The following is a 15,522-nucleotide window of genomic DNA, read 5'->3' on the forward strand; positions in this document are numbered from 1 at the left end:
CCAGCAAGAGCATGATTTTCCAAGAGGAACTTATCACCCACTTCAGAAGTAAGGCTACTACAGTGCTTTTTAAAAACCTTCAAAAATCAAAGAACGGTTGCCATCTTTGGAGGCCTGGCTATTGCCAGCCAGGCCAGATCTGGCTGACAGTCCCAGGCCAAAGTCAACTTCCACGGATGCACAGGGCACTCTGGCAGTCCCCGGCTCTGAGGGTCCATGAACACCAGCGTCACGAGCTCCTCTCAGGTCTGGGAAGGGCCTGAGCTGAGTGCCCTGGGGCACAGTGTGCACGCGGCCAGTCAAGCCCCCACAGCCACCATTGCCAGCGATGGCCAGGATGGCAGGTGTGCCTCAGAATTGCCTCCATGGGGTGAAATGTGACAACTAAGGCTGTGCTGGACTCCATGACCAGCTCTCCGCACCAGGGCTCCCTTCGCCTGCTGGAGTCTAGAGGTCAGTCACCTTCCCTGGCCTTCGCCTTTCTGTCCTTCCCACCCACGGCTGGAGACAGCTGCACAGTCACTTAACATAGACACCTCCCCCCACCTTCATAAAAACCGCCTGCACAGTCACAGCCCCACATGATCACAAAGCAGTGGTAGCAGGTATCGTGAAGGCGTTTCTAGTGTTAAGGATTTCCGGGCCATTGACAACACAGAGGAGATGCTGAACAGGTAAGTTCGGACTCCATGTGCCCTTCCTGTAGTTCGTCACAGGTTGTGATGCGGCAGGAAACAGAAATGCAGCCCCGTCTGCACACTTCTTTGCTGTGAGTTCTAACCCATGTGACTGAATGGGCGGGTTGCTCCCCTACGCAGGGGAGTGTGTGTGTGTGGGGGACGACTTTCCAGTGATTCTTGGTTTAAAAATAAAGTCTAACTACTAATGTCGCTTGCCTGGCTGGGATTCTCATTTCCTCGTCTCCAGTTGGAGCTGCCCGCCTTATCTCCCAGCAGCTTATTTCCTGTTCTCCAAATCTTCCAGTTATTTGGCAAAGCGAGGACATACCAGAGCACTGAGGAATGAGCAGCAGGGCTAGCAGGGCTGCCAGCCACAAGGTGAGGGTGGCAGGGAGCTGGCATGTGCCCAGGCATTCAAAGGCACAGCTTTCAGCCTTTTAAAGAAAAATGGGAGCAAAAGGATTTAGCATTTAAGGGTGTTGTTGTTCTACTAAAATGACAGAGGACAATTAAGCTTAGATCTAGGCCTTAGATTATTAAAAAAAAAATGCAAGCCTGTCACCCTCTCCAAAGTAAGACATGGTCTGTCAGTTACTGTTATAAGTATTTATTGAGAACTATTAGAGAAATCGAGACTAGAAAGATAGGGCAAGGCTGCTGAGAGCCTCTCTGGGCTGCAACCTAATGCCCTAAATAAGCTATTCTACTTCCTACACCCACGACTATTTTGGAGGAGATGAAAGCCAGTGTTAGTTGACCCATCTCATGGATGTTCATCTCTGAGGCAGGAACAGTCTTAATAGACATAAATACAATTTATACTTTACAGGAACAGAAGGAAATCAGGGCCTCCCCGGTTGCTCAGCGGTTGAGCGCTAGGCTGCAAAGCTGCCTGTAGCCTCTGCAGCACCGGTTTCATCCCCAGCTGCTGGCAAGGGTCCCACATGGTACGCAGACCTCTCCTGCTGTGCCTGCTGCTCCCCTCAGCAGTGTATTTCGTCAGTCTGCCTGTTCTGTTCCCTGCTCTGGCTCTGGTGAATTCTCTCACCCTCCTGCGCTTCTGACTGTACCCAGTGCTTGTATAAATAAATAAATATTTTTTTTTTAAATAGAAGGAAATCACCTGGTGAATAACCAGAATCACCAATGTTCAAAATAAGAGTGGTCACACAGATGCTTCGCTCAGATGGCCTATGAGAAGCACCAGTGGGAAGAGCTCACCATGGAGGTGTCTGCAACACGTTAAAACCAGTCTGGCCTCTACACCTTGTAGGAATTTTTTTCATAATTAAAGATGAAAGAGAGATACTGCCACACAAACAGCAACTTAAAAGATTCACCAACAGGAAACCTGCAAGAAAGGAAATAGTAAAGGGTCTCCTTCTTCAGTCAGTGGGCTTTACAGGAGACGGGCGTTCTGAGAAACAGGAGAAAGAGCACAGGAAACTGTCACAAGGAGGGCAAAAGCAAGCGCAGCATTATATTCAAGATAAATTCAGAGGAATAAGCTGCCTAACACGCCCCTTGGGGTAACACACGACATGTAAGCAATGAAGAGACCCAATGGAGATCAGGTTTTCTAAGCCGGTGGCATCTTGTAAGAGACAGACGTTGGGGACCAGCGGATCACACCCAACGAAACCGCGGCCATGTCCAGCGCTGCTCCCGTACCCTGAAGCAGCTGGGAGAGGCCTCTCCAGGGAAGGGCTCAGGTGACGACAGTGATCCAAAGGATAATCAAAAAATCTCCCTGACTTTCAGGTCTTTGAACATTATCCTTTTCTCATGTAATACAACATATTCACATGCTTCAGAGGTTAAGACGGGTGTCTCTGGAGAGCAATTATTCTATCTAACACAATTCTCATTGGTAATCACTTATTTTATCCAGACAATCAATTTCTGGACAACAATCATATGCTGATACAAGTACTAGATGCCTGTGAAGAATTACAGGAATCAACCGAAACCAGTTCCCGGTTTGTCTCAACAGTGAATGCAGCCACATCAGTAACAGAAACGGTGGAAAGAAAAACAACAAGATGTTGGTCCACTAGCAAGCATCTTCCTCTCCTGGCCACCTACTCCCCTCCCAGGCCAGTAGAGCTGTGACTTGCACCCTGTCCTTTGCAACGCCCCCTGGCAGGTGCTCCATCCCAACAGAAGCCACTGGGAGGTGCGTTGCATTACTTCAAATGGTGCCATGCACTGAAGCTGGGATCCTGCAGTTTTATAAGCATCACGTAATCTACTGTCTCCTTGTTGAACAGAACTCATTCCGACCAGACATCTGACATTGCAAAAGCCTGAGAATTCCCATAGCCTGAATATTATAGTGGCTGTGTAATTTTTAGCCATCTTTTTTTTTTTTTTTTTTAATTTATACAAGGAATAGGCTTACTGAAATACAATAACGTACCTGATGGGTTACAAGTGGTGTCAGTCCACTGGTATTAGTGTGTATTAGCTTCATGTAAGTGCACTACTTTATGTGTAGGCCTCTGGGTATATGAATTAGTAGTTTCTTCTTAGAATTTTAGAAATAATGCAGAAGGGAAATTCTAGTAAATTCCACTGTTAATGGAAGGAGAGCTCAAAATTAAGGGTTTAGATGTCAGTTTCATTCAAGGTCATCTGGAAGATTTTGTGACTTGGAATTCAGTAGCAGTGAAATATAAAGTCTGTCAATGTATAACAAACATGTAAATTTCTGAAATATGACTGTTTTGAGGTTAACTCCCCACCCCAACCACCAGATGAGCACACTTGGCATTCTAAGGCCCCTCTCTTACCATCTTCCATTGCCAATGTAGTTTTTGTGCAGCAGGGTCAGGATTACCCACAGAAGATCTTTCTGTTCAGAAGAGATGCTAAATGAAACACAATTTGTATTCTGGTCTTTAAGGGCCTATAATAACCTGGGGACATTATGAACTGACCATGGGAAATTGAAGAGGGACACGGCATGAATGGAGAGTGACAGTTTTGTGGCAGGACACCCGGACAATTTTGTGGATGAGAGGTTTAAATACACAAAATACAAATTACGGAGGGCTGGGGGAAGATCCAGCTGTGTTTCTTATCAAACTCAATTATGATCCTTTCATACTTTGCGAGGCTAGAAAATGAAATTCTGCATTACCAAGACTATTCCTGGGATGAGGGAAGTCATCTTCCAACAATGCAATTATTTACAAAAAGTACTGAGTTGGCTAGACTACAGAATTAACAGTCAACTAGTTGACTCTGGGCTATGACCCAATGAAAATGCATGAGAGATCCGGGGGACCCCAAAGGCACTGGTTACATGTATTGAACATTTACTCTGCCAGACACCAGACTGGAGCCAGAGAGACAGCTAAGCATGGCCCTTGGCTCCCACACCGGAGAGGCACCCAGGAAGAGGCACTCATATGCTTACCTGCATATGAGCAGGTAAGCAAATATGCAACACTGAGCTGAGCACCTGGCTAGAGCACAGGCGGGGAGGGAGCCCGCACGCGTTGCAGACAGAGTGGAATGTCATCCTTAGTCACCCGCGTCTACGAGAAAGGTATTTTCAGATGTCTCCAAACACTCAGTGCCAAGGAGCTCCAGCACTCTCTGCTAAAATACTAATTATCTAGAATTCCTTAAGTAGGCAAGAGACTTCCCTTCTGCCCAGCATTCCCCTTTTAGAGTGAAAATTGGGGTGGGCTTATTAACAGCTGCAAACAGAAAATTATAATCACACATTCCCAAACATATTTAACACTTAGGATTTCCCCTGTCAAGATACTGCTCAGTACTGGATTTTCTGTATACGTGCAGTCTAACTTAATGTTGGCTCTTAGTCTGTAGCTTAAATTGCCTGAAGGGCACTCTGAATTCTTTAACCTAAATTCCTTCTTAGCGACTCTGTATTTGCATTCAGGTATGTTACTAGTCCTTACAGCTTGTCAAGCGCCCACTTGGTGGAAGCACCCACTGTTCCACACACATCCACGGCTGGTACCGGTGCACACAGCATCTCTTCAAGGGGAATTCTCGAAGACAGCTCTAGTCAAAGAATTCATCCTCCTCTAAACTGTAAAATCAAGAGTCAGTCCATCCCACCAAGAGCTCTGTCCCCAAAGCCGGGACACACCATCTACAGCCGTGTGGCTCGTCCCCAAGACTCAGTCTCCTCATCTGTGACATGGGATAGCTGCAGAGAGAGACCGCCACATAGAACAATTACCGCTCATTCTGGAGTGACCATCTGATGGGTTCTCCAGACTTAGCCCTTTAAATCCTCACACAAAACCTCTCTGGGGTGATGAGGACCATCTTCAGTCACCTGGGAACCTGAGAGGAATGCATGTTCTCAGGTCCCCACAGACCAAGTGTTTCAAGTTCTGGGGCAGGTGCAGGGCAAGTTCACTACCAACTCGGGCAGACAGAGGGAGTCCCAGAGTCCTCAGTGGATCTTACAGGCTTTAATGCTCTCTCGGGAGCCAAGCACACAGCACACCAGGCAGGGAGGCTGGCATGCAGGGAGGCTGGCAAGGGCCAGGCAGGGGGGTTGGGAGGCATGCAGGCGACTGAGACCCCACGAATCTTTGTGCTCTCTCTCTGACGTTCTCTCTTGAATCACCTCATAGTCTCACCTCTTCTGTGATCACACTGCTTATGCCTGTGTAGGCTCAGGTGTGCACACTCACACGTGCCCATGCCCATGCTCCAGGCACCCACAATCAGGCACATGTTCCCCATGTCCACACGCCTTCTGCACTAACACAATCAAGACCGCAGGTGATAGACACAAAGGCCAGTGGCACAAAAAGCCTGAATAATTCATCTACCCGACAGGCCCCCAGTCTGGGCTGGGGCCACGTCTATGTTGTCAGCACGCTCTCCGGGAGGCTGTGAGCCTGGAAACATACTGTGCCGGCTGAAGCAGGGAGCAGCCGTGTGCGTTGAGTGGACGATGCTCAGCTCCAGGTCTGGAAAAGCAAACTTGGATTTTACCAAGTGCTTAGGGTAGGGGGGTTCTCAAGGGCGTGGGCAGTGGAGCCGAAATCCATACTCGTATTTGGTATGCAGCTACTTCTGTAGTGTGGAAAGACAGGGGCGATTCACTTGAAAATCTTTTGGTAAGAGCAGAGGATGGGCTTGAAAAGCGGACGACCTCTGTACAACGAACTTTTTACATGAAGCCAAGGGGCGTCTGCAGCTGCCGAGGCTGAACAGCGCCGTCACCGGTGGGCCCCAAGGTTGGTCCTGGGAGGCGGCAGGGCACACCTGGGGAGAGCTGACCATTTAGAACGTGAGGTCATTGTCCCAGAGGACACAGCCAAATGCTCGCAGGCTGTGGTGAAAAGCAGCACCCAGCCTGCATCTGCAGGAGCTGTGCCCTTCACAGGTAAAGGTCAGTGGCGGGACAGGCTGGCATCCCCACAGGGACAGCCTAGGGGTTGGGACCAGGGACAGAAGCTGCTTCCTCCAGGGAGGCTGTGAGAGTGAGAACGCTTGTGACAGAACTCGGGAGGTGGAGGATCCCACTGATCAGACCCCCTCGGGTGTGCGTAAGGAGGCCATCAGGAAGTGGGCAGAAAACACACTTCAGTTTGCAGTTGCTTACAAGTAAGGGGGAACTCTGAGTAACAGTCAATAGATGGACGGATGATAGCAGGGGCTTCTGGTCCCTAACTCAAAAGGGCGATACAAGCCAAGTGACAGGCCAGACACTCAGAGGAAAAGCTGAACCCACACGCACACGGGGATGGGGTGCCGGGCTGCAGACGGCCAGCAGCCAAGACAAGAGGGAAGGACAAAGGTCACCTGAACAAATCTGACCAGACGTGGCCTGTGTTTCCAGCTGCCAGAAAGGAATGACAAGACCGCTGGAGGTGGGGTCTCGGGCACAGCCGTGAGTGACGACAGCCGCCTACACGGAGTTTGTTCCCGGCAGAGCAAACCTGCCAGCCCGGCCAGACCTTGTCACGCTCCATTTTACTGCCCTGACATCTCAGCCTTCACCATTTCTTGTGTTTATTTTACAGTGTATGTACATTTTATGGAACGTAAGTAAACATGCCATTTTGGAGGGTACATGCTTATGACTTCACCGACAGGGGTATGTGTTCAAAGTGTGTCGATCATGTCTACGCAGAAAAATGTCTTAAGATTAAATCACTTCAGCAAATTTTAAAAGGTTTACAGATAAACTAATTTGAGAGACTATCAAAATAGCAACTCTCAGTAAATGGATGCTGGGGACGTTCCACCCTGCTATGTGGCTTATGGTCTGCACAGCAAGCTGGTTGCTAAATCACAGCTGGAAGACGTGTGTGAGAGCCAGGCTGGAGTGACCCCTGGCGTCACGGGCTAAGGGCAAGCGGGACACGGGGCAGGGAAGGGGCTGAGAACTTGCAGCCACCTTGGTTTCAGTGGCTGAGTGATGAAGGGCCGGGAGCGGCTCAGGGCTCTCGGGTCAGAGGCACTGGCTTGTGGGCTGAGCAGTCACGAGTGAACTGTGTGAGTCGCTCCCTGGCAAGTCCTGGGCACACAGCAGCACTGGGCCAGCTCAGGTGTCTCTTACAGTGACATTCGTGCAGCGCTGGTCCCCCAGGCGGGAGGGGGCCTGGCGTCCCTGGGCCCCTGCCCCGAGGCCAGCCTGCAAGCTCAGGTCCACACGGCACATCCCCCACCCCAGGCCCCACGGGTGCCCCTTGGGCTCCCTCGCCCAACCTGGGAGCTTGTTCAAGTGCCGAAGGTCGGGGAACCCAGTCCCGTGGATCAGAATCTCTGTCAAGAGGATTTCACCCATGAGGTTTCGGTGGAGGCCACGTGCGCAGGAGAACTGGGTGCTGGGGCTGCTCAGCCGCAGCGGGAAGGTGCCGCTGCATGACCCACTCAGCGTCCGCAAAACACCCACTCGAGATGGCTCAGGGAGCACGTTTAATTAAGTCCCTAAGGTTGTGCTCGCCTGACAGAAGCCCAAGGAAATCAGAGAGTTCTTGCCCTTTGTGCTGTGAGCTGCCCTTTGTGCTGTGAGCTCAAAGTCCTAGAACAAACTGCCAACCTTTCAGATTCTCACCAAACAAATCCCCACCAAGGGACTCCTCTGTACAGCTGCAAAACGGAGGCAGAGACATCTACTTCAAAAGAGAACACGGGTGCAGACACTGGCAACGGCTCACACCTGCACGCACCTGCACACACCACTGGGCACACACTCACCTGACAGGTGAGTGAAAAACAGGACCTGCCTGAAAGAGATGTTCTGCTCGTCACTTAGGGTGTCATGACCAAATCCGATCAAAGCCAGGTCCCTGAGGGGCCATGATGGTGTTGTGATTTTTGTTAAGACATTTAAAAACAAAAATATTAGACAAGTGCCGATGGGAACGGAGGTCTCATAAGTGAACCCTGTTTTGTTGTGTCTGGGGGCAAGGCCCATCAGTCGAGCATCCACACTGAGTGGCGCCTGCAGCGAAAGGCCCTTGGAAGAAGGGGGCGGCACTTGAGGGCGTAAGACGCAGGCCAGTGTTAAGAGAAGCAGCTTCTGGCCCCCTGGAAGGATGATCCAAAGAGTCCCCAAGAGACAGGCAGAAGTACCCACTCGCACTCCTCCCAGTCGGGGCATCCCAAGAGCTGGGAGCTGGTGAGGCCTTCAGCCACTCAGTCCCAGGGCTCACACGGGGTGGCTGAAGATGGGGGTGTCGCTGGCCTTGGACTGGGCTTGGCAAAATGGTGAAACCTTTCCCCCACTCTCACTTACTTGCTCTGCCCTCACACATGATCAAGTCAGGGGCATTTATGCAACTTGGAAGCAAGAGATGTAACTGTGAACATCAACACAGTGCACTCCTATCTAAATGAGATGGGCAGCTGGGAGAGTGCGCTGCAGCCAGCAAGCTGCAGGACCCAACACGCCTAGTGTCTCCCGTGGCAGTCGACGCTGCCTCCCCAGGGCAGAATGGAGGGGCAGCCCAGCCAGGATCAGACAGGGGCTTTCAGCCCTGGATTTGGGGACATCGTGCACGCGGGTCTCACCACCAGCGTTTTCCAATCTGCATTCTGTCTATTGGAAGTTTTCAAATAAATCTGTTTTGTTGTTGGAATAATTCACTGCTTGAGATCAATGTGTTTAATACTAGATGAAATTACTCAATCAGTAAAATTAAAAGGCCAAAACAAACTAGGGGAAATGTGTCTATCAAGTATAACAAATGAATGAACGGAAATGCTCAGTTTCCCTAGTGAGCAAAGAAATAAGACTTTAAACACACAGGTACAGTGGCAGTGTAGGACGGCAGATGGCTTACCCAGCATCCAATCCCTACACGCTACCTTCTTGTCTGCTCCTGCTGATTTCCATGCTCCCTCAATCCCAGTAGTCAGGTCTGGGCATGTGACGTTCTGCCCACTGACATGTGAGCAGAAATCTGCCCTAACTTGCTTTCTCCTGCCTTAAAATTCTATGAGGTAGAGGGAGCAGCAGCAGCCACTTTGTGGTCCTGAGGAAAAGGCCACTGAATTGTAGAGATGCTGTCTCAAGCTCCTGAAAAATGGCAGCAGTCATTTGCCTCTGGGCTTCCTATTATGCGATTCAAATTCCAATTTGTATAGGCTGCAGTTAGGCAGATTTTGTTACTTCATCCAAAAGATATTCACTGAGTGCCCTACCATGTTTTAGGCCTAGACTCTACCAAAACAGGGAGCAAAAGAGAAAAGGCCTTGGTCTCATAGCGCCCCCTTGAACCACAGAGGAGAGCAAGCTTGTTCAATACAGATAACACAAAGTATCTATTCAGCAGCAGTAACGACCAAAAGTTATTATAAAATAGAATACCCAATGTTGGCAAAGACATGATAAAACTGTTACCTTCAAACACAACACTGTATTAGAAATCAAGCAAGTCACATGTCTCTAAACAGCCCTTATCCAGGAATTACATGTCTTTTATACAGGTCAGGGAAATTCATTTGGAAGCCCTGCCAACCATTATTGCTATTCTATTTAAAATTTTATCTTAAAGAAAAACATGTCATTACTAAGAGAAAAATGCTTTTAGAAATATTTGCCAAACTTGCCTGTGTGTGTTTAAATTTTCTAAGAGAAGCCTCATAAATTAAAGCTGACCATAAACTATTGCTAATGGTTCATTTGGCTTCGGGCACAGCTCTCTACCCCATGCAGCGGGCACGATGCACGCTCTGTAAGGGCAGTTGCTAAAAGCAAACAGAAAAGTAGCAGCCTTGCTGTATACAAGAGTTGTATGTATTAATATTTCAAGTGATGTCCACATCATTCCATTTCCTCATAAAATATTTCTGTATGGTTTTTGTTTGAAATCTGACCCCCCAAAAGGCAACATTCTCATTCCCTCCCCAATATGAACACCTAAACACTCCCCAAGAAAATCCATGACATCAAAAGCATGCCTGCGCTATGTACTATTTCAAGTACTTCCAGTCTATTCCCATTGTAAAATGAACATAGTATCTGTACAGAATAAAACAACTGATTGACATTCTTCAGTCCGAGCTTTCCATTTCTGTGAAGCCACCCATCTAGGAGCTTCCTAGACCCAGGCATCTGACCTCTCAGGACTGGCACATGGGCTGCCGTTGCTGCCTTGGGTCTGCCCCCTTCCCCTGCTGTGATTTGACTCCCACCTGTGGGGACAGTAAGACCCTACCCTCCACACAAGTCTCTGGAGACACCTGGGCTCTCACCACAGGACTTAAGATTGTGAGGTGGCCTGGGCGGGCCAGGCGGAGCAGCTCTCAGATGTCAGTGAGGAGACTGACCACGACACTTACAGAGCTCTCTCAACCTTATGACCTCAGAAAACAAATTTTTAAGAGGGAAATTTTACTTTTCAGGTGACTGCTTCGTTAAATGAGTGTACCTGTACAGAAAAACTGTATCTCTGATGAGGGCTTTGTTTGATCCATCAGAAAACCAGGCTATTATTTTTGTGCAAGCATCTTACATGATAAATAAGACCAATTTTATTGCCAGTCTTCTATACAGACAAAATTTCAAGGCTAATCATGTGCTGGGTAAGCATAGAAATTACTAGTTCCTATCATGTATGAATTAGATAGAATTTGGCAATCTGCTATAATAGAAAACAAAAGACATGATTATATTTACTTACTCTAGCTAAATCCCTTCAGAGAGTGAAAGCAGCAATTTTACAATAACACTGTAACACAGGTTACATATGTTAATATACACCGAGTATGACAGCCGAGCTGATCACACAACTCATGTTAGTGGAGCTGTTCACATACACATTTGTGAATACAAATGTAGCTATGAAAACTAAGTTAAATTGGCAAAGACTCAATAAAGGCAATTTAATTAAGTAAAGGTGCTACAACTGTAAAAAATTAGAGCTGAGACTCCAGAGTGTATATGCACTGCCCGTTTTCCTTTCCAAGCCCTGCACATAAAAGGTGCATGTAATAAATTAAGTTGTGCACCAAAACTTTAAATAAGTGAGTTATATGGTTATGTGAATTATAGCTCAATAAAACTGTTTAGGGAAAAAAAACAATAACTGTGTTTGTAGGTGTGTGTGTGTATGTAAGAACCTCTGAAGTCCCACTGGAACCCTCCCCAGCAGGCAGCACATGGCTTGGACATGGAAAACCACCACAGTGTCCACACAGCGAACAGGTAGAAAAACTGCTGGTTCACAGAGACACTTTTTGGGGGGTGGGGGGCGGGAGGGGAAGGATTGGGGTCAGAATGGGGCGTTTGCAATTGTATGGGGGAATATAAAAATAAAATTTATTATTAAAAAAAAAAAACTGCTGGTTCATGTGCTACTCAGATCGTGCACATTCTGACACATAAATAATTACAGTCTGTGCATGTGTATCGTCGTGTGTGTGTGCACTGTGCGTCACTGAGTACATGAATTCCTTATCCTCATGACTCTGAGGCAGGCTCTGGGGCTGAAAGCACCCTTTGCTCAGGGTGACACAGGCACTGAAAGGCAGGATCTTAAGTCAGAGGTGGCCTTCTCCAGAGTCCATGTCCTTTCTGCCTCTTTTTTTGTTTTGGTTTGGACCTAAACCACAACCGTGGCTATCGTCTATAGGGCGTCCCACCTGCAGGGGCTGCAGCTGGAGGCCCCCGCTGCGGAAGCAACGTCGTGGCGGCTGGACGCAAGACAAGGTCAGCCAGGCTGCTGGCCAGTCTCTCATCATTAAGATCTTGATGTCTTTACCCAGACAGTGGGAGCCCTTTCCCCATTTTTCTGTAGCCACTGAGTGGCACACTCAAGAGGGAACGTCTATTTACAACAGCAGCCCAAGGCCGGCGGGAGCAACAGCCTCCCGGATGGAAGCGTCTGTCTAGTTTAGCCGGCCAGCTCTTCGCCAACTGAAAGCTGACTTTGGAGCTGGGTACTGGGAGATACAGTCTGGAGTTGATTCAGAATCTCTAAGCTGCCTCCGGGAAGTTTTCCAAGCTTTGTGGCTGTGCAGCGTCTTCGTGCTAAACACTCTCCAAGCATTTATGAGGCGAGTCCTTAACGTTACTCTGAGCCAGCGGGCCCCTCGGCCCCCAAGGCCCAGACAGCCTGCTCCCCGAGACCTTCAGCCACAACCAACAAAGGCCATCCTTGCTGGGGTGACTGGGGTGCCTCAACCCCATCCAGACAGCTGGCTAGTGACCTGCCAGACAAATTAAAATGCTTGGCCTCTGGGAAGGATAGAGCCCGCCAACTAATATCAAACACAGAAGTAAATGCTACACAAGCATATATAGTTCTTATACTAAAGTCAAATTTTCAAAATTAAATTACCTCGTCATGATGTGTACTGCTTCCACGGAATAAGAGACTTGGCTTTATGTGCTAGCAAAGTAACTGTGTTCAGAATATCTGAGATGACTATTTAGGGCTCACGGAACGTAACCAAAATCATCCCCGTCCTACAACCGGACTTGGCAGTCACTGCTAGTTACCTCCCCTGGCCAGCCTTAGGTTAAACGTGACTCCTCCACCACGATACCCCCGCCACGTCTAGCCATTTTCTTAACTCTCCTCCCCTTCCGAGGCCTTATCCAGGCCACACTCAACTCCTAGAAGGCATTCACTGCCTTAGGAACTCTTTACAAGGGGGTCACCAGGTGTGTCCACCCAGTCAGCCCCAGTGAGTCGTCACCCTGCCTGAAGCTCTCGCACGACTCCCACGGCAGGTCCCCAGGCTGCCCCCCCACCACGTGCGTGCGTTGTGCGCTGGGAAGGCACCCCCAGGCTCTGACTCCAGCTGATGGCTCAGGATAGCTGGCCGTGCTTTCCTGCTTGCAACACCCCTGTTCCAGCCCTGCTCACGGCACAGTTTCCGGCCATCAGGGACTCACTGGTGCCGCCCCAGGTGTAGGTAAGTGACTGGTCATCCTACAATCCTCATGGCACATCTCTGCTCACCTTCACCAGGTTCATCTCCAGATTATTTATCTAGGACCTTGAGAACAGACAGTACCCCAGCCCAGACGGCATAAACCCACACCGTGAGCAAAGCTACCACCTGTGTAAGCTGATGTGGCTGCGACTTTTACTTGAAGCATCCCACAGAAGTAGATACAACCATCCCCCCGCTGCAGGCAATTCCCAAGCTAATGCTCTGACCATCACTGGCACTGAGTGAATGTCCACTAGGCAGGGGTCATTCTAAGTCAGAGCGAGGTGGCAGAGGGCGCCAGGAAGCAGCCCGGAGACAGACTCACAAGTCAGGGTTCCAGTCGAGGTGCTACATATTAGTGGCCGCGCTATTTCAAGGTAGATGCTGGGCGGAATGGTTTAGGGTGAGATAGGTTGGATTTAGTCCCAGATTCAGCAAGATACCCCTACCCCGAACTACTTCAGCAAAGGATTCTTATGACCTACTGGTGGCTAAATTGTCTGTGACCTTGATTCTTGAACCTGAGTTCTCATTCCATTTTTAGCAGTGCCTCATTAGTTTCTCAGGACCTCCTTTCTGGCTTCCCAAGATTAATGGAATTTATTATGGTATCTGATTCGCTTATGTGAAAGGGACATGGCTCTAATTACTATGTCAACCCTCACTGCAATGACAGCTCCACTTGTCAGATAAATGCCAGCGCTAGTGAGTGCCACGTCTCCTGACTTACAGTGGGATGGTCAGCAATGAAAGGGAGTGAGCATCCATCCAGGTTAACCGAGTCTTGGAAGCTCCTCATTTCATCCTTGCTGCAGGCCTAACCTAGTAATCTTCCTCATTTCAGAGGTGAGAGCCTGCCTCGGGGATTTAAGGTAATTTCACCAAAATGACAAGTGAAGGGAAGGGATGGCAGTTCTAGGATTCAATGTCCAGTTGGCTGGACTCCAAAGCTCTTTTCTCCCCACTCCACCGCCTGGCAGAAAATGATGACGAGAGATGCCGCCGGGCTCTTGTAGGGAGACATCTCTGCAGAGACCTCAGTCTTGGAAGGTCTGTTTTCCCACTTCAGCTCCCTGACACACACGACTCCCTTACTCTACAACTCAGAACACAGATTTCACCCTGCACAGCTAGTCGCAAGCTGTCACTTCACCCCCCTATTTCAAACACGCCGCACAACCATCAGGAACGTCACGTGCACAAGATGAGAAGGAGATAAAGAGCAGAGCTCTATGCCCAGAAAATCTAATGTTTCTGACTCTGATGGCAAAACCTGAGTTGACTTATTTGGCTACAAAATGTGCTCTGCACAGGCCGTGGCCCATGAAATCTCTCTTCACTCCACCGGGAGAGCCGTGACCCCGGGTGACGCCCCAGCCTCTGCATGCTGTATGTCGCACACCATGAAAGCCAAAGTACTCAGAACCTAAACACAGTCTCGGATAAAACTGGAATGCTAAATTTGTCTTCTGGAGTCAGAAATTAAAGGAACACTGCTGTGAGAGAGAAAACTCGCTGTCAAGTTAAAAAAAAAAAAAAAAAAAAAACAAGTACTGATCTGTCTGCAGTCATGCCCCCGAATCACCAAGAATCAGAGAAAAATGTACAAAGGGGTTTCCAACACACCACCTCTGGGAAGCCCTCCTGACTGTGGCCTGCCAAACCACGAGGGCTCTCCAGGCCCCGCTGGCTGGCACGTCCTACGTGCCACCGCCATGTCACCTCCTCCTCCCCCGCAGACAAGAGCGTCTTTGTCTTTGTCTTCATCTCTGTCTTTCTCTCTGGAGCCCAGCATCAAGCCAGGGTTTGCATCGAACAGAAATCACTTGGGCTCCGTGGAGTCACCCCAACCTTGGCTACAAACAGCTCACCCGAGGAAGGGTCCTACCCCTCAGAGCCCCACCCCGCCCACCTGCGCCAGGTGCATTCTGTCTTGTTTGGACACTAGGAGACAGAACAGAAGGCTCTTATCATTGGGGCTGGAGGCGAAACACAGAGGCCACTTGAGCTGAGCAGCGCTGGTTCAGCATGGCTGTCTCCTCAGCTCACGCCCCTGCCAAGCACAGAGGCCAGCGCCCCAGGACCTGTGAGAGGCGAGCATGGAGCTGGCCGAGCAAGTGCAGGGTCTCCAGTATGCTCCAACCCACAGACCACAGCTTCCATGTACAGCAGACAGGAAAATAAGCCCTATGCAGACGAGACCTTAAAGGGAGGGACAGCAGAAGCCTGTCGCTTTATCTTCAGAGATCCAGATGTCTGATCCTGCCTTTCTTACAGCCTCGTATCTATCACCAAGTCTGTCCATTCTTCTTTTATTTCCTGAATTTCTCATTCTTTATTCCTCCCACTACCACCCTGCCCCGGCCCCTTATCACTGTCAGAGTAGCCTGAGGTGACCTCACCCAACCCAGTGGCTTTTTTAAAGTGGTTTTAAATACCAGCTATATAC

At 49.2% G+C, this 15,522-nt stretch overlaps 1 protein-coding gene across 6 annotated transcripts in view; it reads right to left on the reverse strand.

The window, feature by feature from the left end:
* Positions 1-15,522, reverse strand: part of TULP4 (TUB like protein 4) — a 158,192-nt gene that overhangs the window by 55,600 nt on the left and 87,070 nt on the right. The window lies entirely within an intron of this gene.

This window comes from Talpa occidentalis, unplaced genomic scaffold (genome assembly GCF_014898055.3).
Source record: "Talpa occidentalis isolate TD23 unplaced genomic scaffold, MPIMG_talOcc4v2.1 talOcc4.2, whole genome shotgun sequence".
Classification (NCBI taxonomy): domain Eukaryota; kingdom Metazoa; phylum Chordata; class Mammalia; order Eulipotyphla; family Talpidae; genus Talpa; species Talpa occidentalis.